The 11299-nt window shown below is 50.9% G+C and overlaps 1 protein-coding gene across 1 annotated transcript in view; it reads left to right on the top strand.

Moving 5' to 3' along the window:
• Positions 1 to 8244: 8244 nt before the first annotated feature.
• The window catches only part of LOC147025742 (P2X purinoceptor 4-like), a 112925-nt gene continuing 109870 nt past the window's right edge, over positions 8245 to 11299 (top strand). Inside the window, exon 1 of the mRNA XM_085880441.1 lies at positions 8245 to 8382. The gene's annotated coding sequence lies outside the window, so the exon portion shown is untranslated. The remainder of the gene's footprint in view (positions 8383 to 11299) is intronic.

Genomic DNA, 11299 nt, shown 5'->3' with positions numbered 1-11299 from the left:
ACCCCGCGGACATGCTTGGGATGTGGAGGTCGACACCTGCGCCGTGCATGCCCGTATAAAGGCATCATGTGTTTGAATTGTCACAAGGTGGGTCATTTGGCGCGTGTGTGCCGTGGGGCTTCGGCCACCGTTAAAGTCGTGGACGGCGATGTGCGACGCGACTCGGGGCAGAACCAGCGGCCGTTGTTGAGCCTGTGTTCAGTTGGCCCGACGACGGCGCGCCCGATGACGGTGGAAGTCGAAGTGAACAAAACGCCGATCACGTTCCAGGTCGATACGGGAGCGGCTGTGTCAATCATCGGCGAACAGACCGCGCGTAGACTCAACGGCTTGAAGCTTATCAGGTCAAACCTCGCGCTGTTCACGTACACCCGCGAGAAGATAACGCCAGTCGGGATGGCAGACGTGTCTGTGCGGTACCAAGGCCAGGTCGCCACTCTTCGGGTGTACGTCGTACGGGGGAGGAGGCCGTCTCTTCTCGGCCGAGATTGGATGACCCGCATCAGGCTAGACTGGGCCGCAGTTCACCTTGTGCAACCCGTGCCGAGCCAGTAGGAGGATCAGTTGGAGGAGATTCTTCAAGGACATCAAGGGTTGTTTAGAGGCGACCTTGGAAAACTCAAGGGCATGGAGGCGAAACTCTTCTTGAGGGAGGGGGTGGTTCCTCGGTTTTGTGAACCGCGTCCGGTGCCGTATGCCCTGCGGGACAAGGTCAAGGGTGAACTGGATAGGCTGGAGGCCTGTGGAGTGATCGAACGGGTGTCATGCTCGGATTGGGCCACCCCAGTTGTCACGGTGCTGAAACGGAATGGAGACGTCCGATTGTGCGGGGACTTCAAATCCACAGTTAACCCGGGGCTCAGCGTGGAGCAATATCCATTGCCGTCAATCGATGAAATATATGCGCGATTGGCGGGGAGTCGATACTTCACGAAGCTAGATCTGCGTGATGCATATTTTCACCTGCCGATGGATCCCGGGAGTAGCGAGCTTTTAACAATCAACACGTGTCAAGGACTCTATCGATATACCCGACTCTGTTTTGGGATTGCTTCGGCCCCAGCTTTGTGGCAGAAAGCTATGGATCAGGTTTGCATTGGCCTGCCCGCTCAGACCTACCTGGACGATGTACTCATTGCGGGAAAAATGGCGGACGAGCATCTGGCGAACATTGCCCGAGTGCTGACGAAGCTAGAAGCGTGCGGCCTGCACTTAAACAGGAACAAGTGCGCGTTCTTCAAGCAGCGCTTGGAATACCTCGGGCACATCATCACGCCGGAGGGGCTGTTGAAAGGTCCTCGGAAGGTGGAGGCGATTCAGCGCATGCCACCGCCTCGCGACAAGACACAGCTGCGCTCGTTCATTGGCATGGCCCAGTATTACCAAAGGTTCGTGCGCGGGCTCAGCTCACAACTTGCGCCGTTGACGCAGTTGCTCAAGAAGGACGAGCGCTGGGTTTGGGGGCCTACACAACAGGCGTCGTTCGACCGCGTCAAGCGGCTGCTCACAGATGATACGGTCCTCGTGCACTACGAGCCTGCGCGTCCGCTCCTATTGGCATGCGACAGCTCTGCATATGGCATCGGGGCAGTGCTCTCCCACAGGATGGACGATGGTTCCGAGCGGCCTGTTTGTTTTGCATCCCGAACCCTGTCTACAGCAGAGCGCGGATATGCCCAGATTGAGCGGGAGGCTCTCAGCCTCGTCTGGGGTGTGCGGAGGTTTCATCAATATCTGCTGGGGCGGCATTTCACTTTGCAGACGGATCACAAACCGCTTCAATTCATCCTGAGACCCGAACGCGGGGTGCCGGTGGTAGCAGCCGCGTGAATACAGCGGTGGTGTCTGTTTCTGGGTGCTCACGATTATGATATTCAGTTCCGAAGCACCGAGAAGCATGCTAACTGCGACGGGCTCTCACGCTTGCCGTGTGCGGAGGGTCCAGCTGCATCTGAGTTGGGCGACCGGGTCGATGTGTTCGCGCTGGACCAGGTCCAAAGCGGGCCGGTCACGGCCAGGCAGGTTGCGGTGGAGTCGGCTCGTGAACCGGTGCTTGCCCGTGTCGTCCAGGCGATTTCTACGGGGAATTGGAGCGATCTGCCTTCGACACCGGCATTTCAACCTTTCACGTCACGTGCAGCGGAGCTGTCGTTGGTCCAACGGTGCATAATGTGGGGAATGAGGACCGTGATTCCACCGAGGTTCAGGCAGCGGTGTTTGGAAGAGCTGCATGTCAGTCACCTGGGCATCGTGAAGACCAAGAGTCTTGCTCGTAGCCTGTTGTGGTGGCCGGGGTTGGACAAAGACATTGAGCAGTTGGTTAAGCGTTGCGCCACGTGCCAGACAGATGCTGATAACCCGCGTCGAGCTTCGGGTCTCTGGCCTGTGCCAGACCGAGCTTGGCAGAGGGTCCATGTAGATTTTGCGGGACCGGTTAATGGCAAGATGTTTTTGATTGTGATTGATGCATTCTCGAAATGGCCGGAGGTTGTAGTAATGCAGCATACTTCAGCAAACATTACAGTAGAGAAGCTGCGGACGATCTTTGCTAATAAAGGGTTGCCGGAGATCCTGGTCTCTGATAATGGTCCGCAGTTCATCGCGGGTGTATTTGATGAGTTTATGCGCCAGAATGGTATTCGACATCTAAGGTCCGCACCGTATCATCCTGAGACGAATGGCCAAGCTGAGTCGCTTGTCAAGATGTTGAAGCGGGCTTTGCGCAGGGGGGGTGTTGCACCTGTGCAGACGGTAGTCGATGTCTTTTTGCTCCATTACAGGAACGCAGTTCATCCTGTCACGGGTGATTCGCCTGCCATTCGTCTCTATGGACGGGCTTTGCGGTCCAGGCTGGATTTGCTGCGACCTGGAGGGTCGGGGAATGGGGCAGTGTCGCATCCGACGCGGCTGCGCAACTTCGAGGTGGGGCAGCAGGTGATGGTGCGCGATTATTTCCACGGTTCCAAATGGGTGCCGGCGGTGGTCTCTGTGGTGCTAGGGCCGGCGAATTGCATGGTGCGGACTGATGGTGGGGATGTGTGGAAGCGGCACGTGGACCAGATGCATGCTCGCTGTTCAGTGTCACCCCCCCAAACCTCCCCGAGCCGAACGTTGCGGGGCCCACACCGGTAGTCTCGCCGGCACCTGACGTTGTATCGCCGGGGCTGGCTGGGCCGGCGCCGAGGGGGTCTTCGCCTGATGCCGTCCTACCCGGGAACGTCGAGCAGGCTGGGCAGTCAGGGGTAGCTGGTGTTGCGGAAAGTGCGAGTCCGGCGAGGGTGTCACCTCGACCGAGCCGGGAGGCATCTGAGCCTGGACTGTCTGGTGGCGCTGCCCGTCCGAGGCGGGTCAGGGTGCAGCCGCGGTACTTGGAGGATTATGAGTGTTGATGGGTTTCCGATGGTCATGTTGTGATTGTCCGTTCGTTATGTGACGGGTCATTTTACGGGGGGAGGAGTGTGCTGTGTCACGTGATTGGGTTTTCGTATATCATTCCTCGCCCGCTAGGGGTGGTAAGACTGTGCTTCTGGTCGTGCAATAAAGCGGAGTAGATGGCGGCCCGCGTGCTTCTTGCGTCCCACCGCACCTAGTACACACCTAGTACACACTAGGTTGCCCTGTGGGGTGTGCTATCTCTGGATGCTGCAGTGACTGGTACGATGTGGTAACGGTGACTGGTACGGTATGGTAACGGTGACTGGTACGGTTTGGTAACGGTGACTGGTACGGTATGGTAACGGTGACTGGTATGGTGTGGTAACGGTGACTGGTACGGTGTGGTAACGGTGACTGGTACGGTGTGGTAACGGTGACTGGTACGGTTTGGTAACGGTGACTGGTACGGTTTGGTAACGGTGACTGGTACGGTATGGTAACGGTGACTGGTACGGTATGGTAACGGTGACTGGTACGGTGTGGTAACGGTGACTGGTACGGTGTGGTAACGGTGACTGGTACGGTGTGGTAACGGTGACTGGTACGATGTGGTAACGGTGACTGGTACGGTATGGTAACGGTGACTGGTAAGATGCTGTATGGTAACAGTGACTGGTAAGATGCTGTATGGTGACTGTGACTGGTACAGTACTGTATGGTAATGGTGACTGGTACGGTGTGGTAACGGTGACTGGTACTGTATAGTAACGGTGACTGGTAAGATGCTGTATGGTGACTGGTACGGTACGGTACGGTATGGTAACTGTGACTGGTACGGTATGGTAATTGTGACTGGTACAGTACGGTATGGTAACTGTGACTGGTACGGTATGGTATGGTAACAGTGACTAGTACGGTTTGGTAACGGTGACTGTTACGGTACGATATGGTAACTGTGACTGGTACGGTATGGTGACTGGTATGGTACGGTATGGTGACTGGTATGGTACGGTATGGTAACTGTGACTGGTACAGTACTGTATGGTAATGGTGACTGGTACAGTACTGGATGGTAACAGTGACTGGTACAGTACTGTATGGTAACGGTGACTGGTACAGTACTGTATGGTAACGGTGACTGGTACAGTATGGTATGGTAACTGTGACTGGTACGGTATGGTAACTGTAACTGGTACGGTACGGTACGGTATGGTAACAGTGACTGGTTAGATGCTGTATGGTAACGGTGACTGGTACGGTACGGTATGGTAACTGTGACTGGTACGGTACGGTATGGTAACAGTGACTGGTTAGATGCTGTATGGTAATGGTGACTGGTACGGTACGGTATGGTAACTGTGACTGGTACGGTACGGTACGGTATGGTAACAGTGACTGGTTAGATGCTGTATGGTAATGGTGACTGGTACGGTACGGTATGGTAACTGTGACTGGTACGGTACGGTACGGTATGGTAACAGTGACTGGTTAGATGCTGTATGGTAACGGTGACTGGTACGGTACGGTATGGTAACGGTGACTGGTACGGTACGGTATGGTAACAGTGACTGGTTAGATGCTGTATGGTAACGGTGACTGGTACGGTACATTATGGTAACGGTGACTGGTACGGTACGGAATGGTAACTGTGACTGGTACGGTACGGTATGGTAACTGTGACTGGTACGGTACGGTACGGTATGGTAACAGTGACTGGTTAGATGCTGTATGGTAACGGTGACTGGTACGGTACGGTATGGTAACAGTGACTGGTTAGATGCTGTATGGTAACGGTGACTGGTACGGTACGGTATGGTAACTGTGACTGGTACGGTACGGTATGGTAACAGTGACTGGTTAGATGCTGTATGGTAACGGTGACTGGTACGGTACGGTATGGTAACTGTGACTGGTACGGTACGGTATGGTAACAGTGACTGGTTAGATGCTGTATGGTAACGGTGACTGGTACGGTACGGTATGGTAACAGTGACTGGTACGGTACGGTATGGTAACAGTGACTGGTACGGTACGGTATGGTAACAGTGACTGGTACGGTACGGTATGGTAACTGTGACTGGTACGGTACGGTATGGTAACAGTGACTGGTTAGATGCTGTATGGTAACTGTGACTGGTACGGTACGGTATGGTAACAGTGACTGGTTAGATGCTGTATGGTAACGGTGACTGGTACGGTACGGTATGGTAACTGTGACTGGTACGGTACGGTATGGTAACAGTGACTGGTTAGATGCTGTATGGTAACGGTGACTGGTACGGTACGGTATGGTAACTGTGACTGGTACGGTACGGTATGGTAACAGTGACTGGTTAGATGCTGTATGGTAACGGTGACTGGTACGGTACGGTATGGTAACAGTGACTGGTTAGATGCTGTATGGTAACGGTGACTGGTACGGTACGGTATGGTAACTGTGACTGGTACGGTACGGTATGGTAACAGTGACTGGTTAGATGCTGTATGGTAACGGTGACTGGTACGGTACATTATGGTAACGGTGACTGGTACGGTACGGTATGGTAACTGTGACTGGTACGGTACGGTATGGTAACTGTGACTGGTACGGTACGGTATGGTAACAGTGACTGGTTAGATGCTGTATGGTAACGGTGACTGGTTAGATGCTGTATGGTAACGGTGACTGGTACGGTACGGTATGGTAACAGTGACTGGTTAGATGCTGTATGGTAACGGTGACTGGTACGGTACGGTATGGTAACTGTGACTGGTACGGTACGGTATGGTAACAGTGACTGGTTAGATGCTGTATGGTAACGGTGACTGGTACGGTACGGTATGGTAACTGTGACTGGTACGGTACGGTATGGTAACAGTGACTGGTTAGATGCTGTATGGTAACGGTGACTGGTACGGTACATTATGGTAACAGTGAAGTTTCATGATCATTTTCATACCACAACCCTCGTGTGTCACTGTGCCTGTCTGCAGCTGATGCTCTTCAACATCATCTTCTCTGCTGCCTGGTTGTTCCTCACCGGTTTCTGTTCCTTTTCCACAAATTATATTTTATCTCCTTCTGACATGACTGCAGAGATTCCTGAATCTTCCATTTCCACATTCTGACCATTGTTGTCATCATCAACTGTGCTTCGTTTTGATTATGATCTTGGAATTCTTTATCTGATGTATCAGAGATTGGTGAAGAATCGTGTACCTTGATCCTCCTCCTCTTCCTCCTCGTCTTCTTTCTTCTTTTGAAATTTTGTTTTCTTTTCTCGAGATCAGCACTGAGCGATGCTGACACTACCTGCCTTGTGGAGGGGTGAGCAACAATTGTGTACCGTGGTCTGCATAATGATACAGTGGACATGAACGGAATTGGTCCCACAATGCTACCGTGAGATTCTACCTTGAGTACCGGAGACTTTGAGAGGTGTAAAATAGGACGATTTGCCTTCCAAGGTTTTGTTCTTCATTACTCGTGCTTGGCTTTCATTATGAACATCGTTGAGCTTTATACATTCTATTGCCAGTCCTGGAGCATTTGGTCAGAATACTTGGTCACGTTGTTCTCTTCTCATTGATCATGACACGACATTTGTGACAAGACTAAATCGTGTTTCCTCGGCCCAACAAGCTCACCGATCTACCTCGGCTCGACTAACTGACCAATCTACCTCGGCCCAACAAGCTCACCGATCTACCTCGGCTCGACTAACTGACCAATCTACCTCGGCCCGACTAGTTGACGGATCTACCTCGGCCCAACTAGCTGACTGATCTACCTCGGCCAGACTTGCTGACAGATCTACCTTGGCCCCACTTGCTGACTGATCTACCTCGGCCAGACTAGCTTACCGATCTACCTCGGCCCGACTAGTTGACCGATCTACCTTGGCCCGACTAGCTTACCGATCTACCTCGGCCCGACTAGTTGACGGATCTACCTTGGCCCCACTTGCTGACTGATCTACCTCGGCCAGACTAGCTTACCGATCTACCTCAGCCCGACTTGTTGACCGATCTACCTCGGCCCGACTAGCTTACCGATGTACCTCGGCCCGACTAACTGACCGATCTACCTCGGCCTGACTAACTGACCGATTACCTCAGCCTGACTACCTGGCCGATCTACCTCGTCCCGACTAGCTTACCGATCTACCTCGGCCCGACTAGTTGACCGATCTACCTTGGCCCCACTTGCTGACTGATCTACCTCGTCCCGACTAGCTTACCGATCTACCTCGGCCCGACTTGTTGACCGATCTACCTTGGCCCGACTAGCTTACCGATGTACCTCGGCCCGACTAACTGACCGATCTACCTCAGCCCGACTACCTGGCCGATCTACCTCAGCCTGACTACCTGGCCGATCTACCTCGTCCCGACTAGCTAACCGATCTACCAAGGCGGTAAAGAAAGGGTCAAAAGGCGTTTCCCCCCCACACTTTTTCAAAAGGTTTCGGAGTTCCAGTGACACTGGTGACGTCACTGATCGCTCCGAACAATGTTTGTCACTGGCTGGAAACCATAAGGAAGAGAAACATTTACCTGCACAGGATTATTCTTTCATATGGGATTCCTATTGAGTCCCCCGTGTGTTTGGAAGACTTGTCCAAATAAATTTTTCGCGAGATTGTCCAGAAAGTAATTCACTTTTCCAGTGACTGACCTCAACACAAAGGACAAAATACTTACAAACTTACAGTGAGGATGGAGAACCGTTCTTCTGCTCTTTGCCAAAAGCCTTCGACTTGTCCACACGTTGAAGATCCAATAGTCTCCAAGTTTGTATTTTCCATCGTTAAGTTAAAAAGGTTTGTGCAGTGTTGAGCTACTGCACATGCTGTTACGACCCAGCCCTCGGGTGGAAGGCTTGGGGTACTGCCTATTGCTCCGGTGGTCCTGATCGACGTGCTCTGGAGACCAATGCGTACCCCGTGTGTGGTCGTGCTGTATTTGAATGTGTGACTGTGTTCAGCTTACGGGAAACCGCTCAGACTGGACGAAGTTACCATAACGGTGAGTAAAAGTCGACAACCTGATTGATTGATTTATTTATTTATTTATTTATTTTTAATATACCTGTATCCATTGGTTTGTCCTTGTGGATGTTAATGTGCCAGGGTATTTATTCAAGAATAGACAATGTACATAGGCTGTCCAACCCTGACCACGTGACGAACCTTTTGTCCAACGTTCCATGTACTCCTTCCGTACGGGTTATTGGAAAGACTTTGTAGGTTTATTGCAATGATTGAGGTGTGTCCTGATCGTGAGTCTCCAGTGGTGAAAAATAAAAAAAAAATTCTGCAGTCGTAACACTGACGTCAGTAGTATTGTCACGGTCAAAGTTGTGTTTTTTTTTCCCCCAAAGTAAAGCAAAATGGGTTCTCAGCACTTTGGAGGCTTCAAAACCGCACAATTCAATTCCGGAGAATGTCTCCCTCTCGTGGCTGTGCACTTGGAATGACGGATTGTTGTTATATAATAGACTTGAGAAACACTGTGATTGTTTTGGAACCTGATTATAAAGCAGAGTTTAGAAAGTATCGTCGTCGTCGTCCCAAGTTGGCATTTCCATACGCCAATAGACCCTGTAGGCGGTCGTGGATATCTACCTTCTGGGTTACCTTCGAGCAGGAATTGGTCTTTTCTTCAGTATGCCGTTGATAACTCGCCGACTCTTCGTGAAAGACACCGTGGGAATTTTAACGCCCACAAACTAATGCTAGGAGATGGGATGCCCAGCTTAACGTCCAGAGCACTTTTTGATGCAATGCCTCCCTGTGACAGTCGGGTCAAGAATCGAACCCAGATCACACAGCGCAGAGGCAAGTTGTGCTATACTGTGTATGTGTGTGTGTATTTATATGTAAGGAGCACACTGACCTTAGATACAACATAACACTGACGTCATGCACATCAAATATACCGACACATCACCTCCAAACTCGGATGGCATTTGTGTGGCAATCAGATCTTTGCAGACTGAGATTTATGCCTTTATGGTCACGAATAAATGAAAGCAGAGCCGCCGATGCAGATTTCGCCCTTTTTATGAGCTCGTCAGGACAACATATGCTAGATTGTCTGTTCATGACCATACTAAGCTCGTTAATAAATGCAGATCAACCCCCTAACTTGACGAGGCAGCAGGTCACAGATCGAGGTCCATCACAGCACTTAATGCAAGACCTGTTATCAACAAGTGTCGCCTGCCATCGAGGGTGGATTATAGTGTGGGTTGATTTGAAATTTGCTCAAGGCCCCAGATGTGGAGGCGTACAGAAAGCTAGAGAACAAAAAGAGACGAGTCGAATCAAGTCGAAGCTGAACTCGCCAATGTATCGAAGACAGTTTTTTCTCGACCACAAAAGGTGCTTCACACACTAATGCGGGAAGTGATGATGCTGCTGTCCACCCTCGTCCTACTCCTACAGTCACCGTCGCTGCCACTGCTGAAGAAGATGGACATACGAACATTGGACTCGAACTCCAGGAAACTGAACCTGCTGATGTCAATGAGATGGTAGCAGTCCCAGAGCCAGAGCCATCCATGCCCAAACTTCCAGGCATGCCAACAGACGATCTTTGAAAGTGCTGTTCCGGGAAGACGTCAAGGAAGAATCGCACTGTTTCTGGATTACTAAGGGTTCCTCAACTTTCCACCATCTCAACGGACCTTTCCATGCCTCAATGAGGATTGATGGCAATGTGAAACGACGGTGCACACGATCAATGTTTACCCGTGTTCATAATCTTACGATAAGTCAGACCCTTCGCAACTGGCTTTGCTATTCCCCATCCAAGGGCACTCTATTCTGTTTCACCTGATTCCTTCTCTCCAAGGTTTTTTGCAGGAGTCAATTTTGCACAGGTTTCTCCGATTGAAAACATGCCGAGAGATCCATTTCCTGGCACGAGACAAGCAAACATCACTTCGAAGCTGTCCGAGCGATACTGGTGCGCTCAAACTCAAAGACCAGATTGACAGTGAACTTGTGAAGCAATCTGAATGCCCTTTCAGATACTGGCGGGATGTATTGAAGTGAGTTGTGGTCGTAATCAAGCTGCTAGCAACCCGGGGATTGCCATTTTGTTGCAGTGATGAGACCATCGGTTCACCAAAGAACGGAAACTTTTTGGGAGTTTGAGAAGCCATTTCAAAGTTTGACCAATTCTTGGCACAACATCTAAATCAGTATGGGAATGTTAGCAGAGCTCAGGTTTAATATCTTTCATCCACAATCTACGATCAATTTATCACCCTTCTAGTGAAAAAGGTTCCTGACAAAATTGTAACGGAGGTCAAGACTGCAAAATACTACTCTGTTTCAGTTGATTCAACACCTGATATAACATATTATGATCAGCTGACAGCAATCAAGCAGAAAGTGATTCCTGCTGGTCCTGTGGAGCAGTCTATTCAGTTTCTTCCGATTGAAAGTCATCCTGGAGAAAGCTTGAGAAATATTGTCGTGGGGCTGGGTATCGGTAGCGAGAACGACCCGCGAGAGGGAGCAGTAGAGTTGGTTCCACCGAACACCCAGAATTTATAGGTCGTCACCCCGGATAAGTCCGGAGCCGACGGGTCACTCAAAGGACCGTGGTCGCCAATACTTCGACGGCTTGGGGTAGGGTTAATTGCCTAATTTCAATATACCTAAATACCCACGCAGTCTAACTACCGGGGAACCACACCCTCGGCCGACTCTGTCCGATCCGAGTCGCAGTAACGACTCGGATCCGGCATAACTGAGCGGAGTTACCAGAGCCGCGCCGGATCAAATGAACAATTTACCCTCGCTATCTCTCAATACACAGCGTGCCAAGTCAATTAAAGAAACACAGAAACGAGCTGGAACATTTAACAGGGGATTTATTTATAATAGGCAAGAATCGGGAAGGGAGACACAAAGCAGAGTTACAACCGAAT

The sequence above is a fragment of the Eptatretus burgeri genome, chromosome 5 (genome assembly GCF_056783735.1).
Source record: "Eptatretus burgeri isolate ZD-2024b chromosome 5, Ebu_testis_v1, whole genome shotgun sequence".
NCBI lineage: Eukaryota > Metazoa > Chordata > Myxini > Myxiniformes > Myxinidae > Eptatretus > Eptatretus burgeri.
Note: the sequence above shows the minus strand (reverse complement) of the source record. Positions and strands in the feature narration are given on the sequence as shown.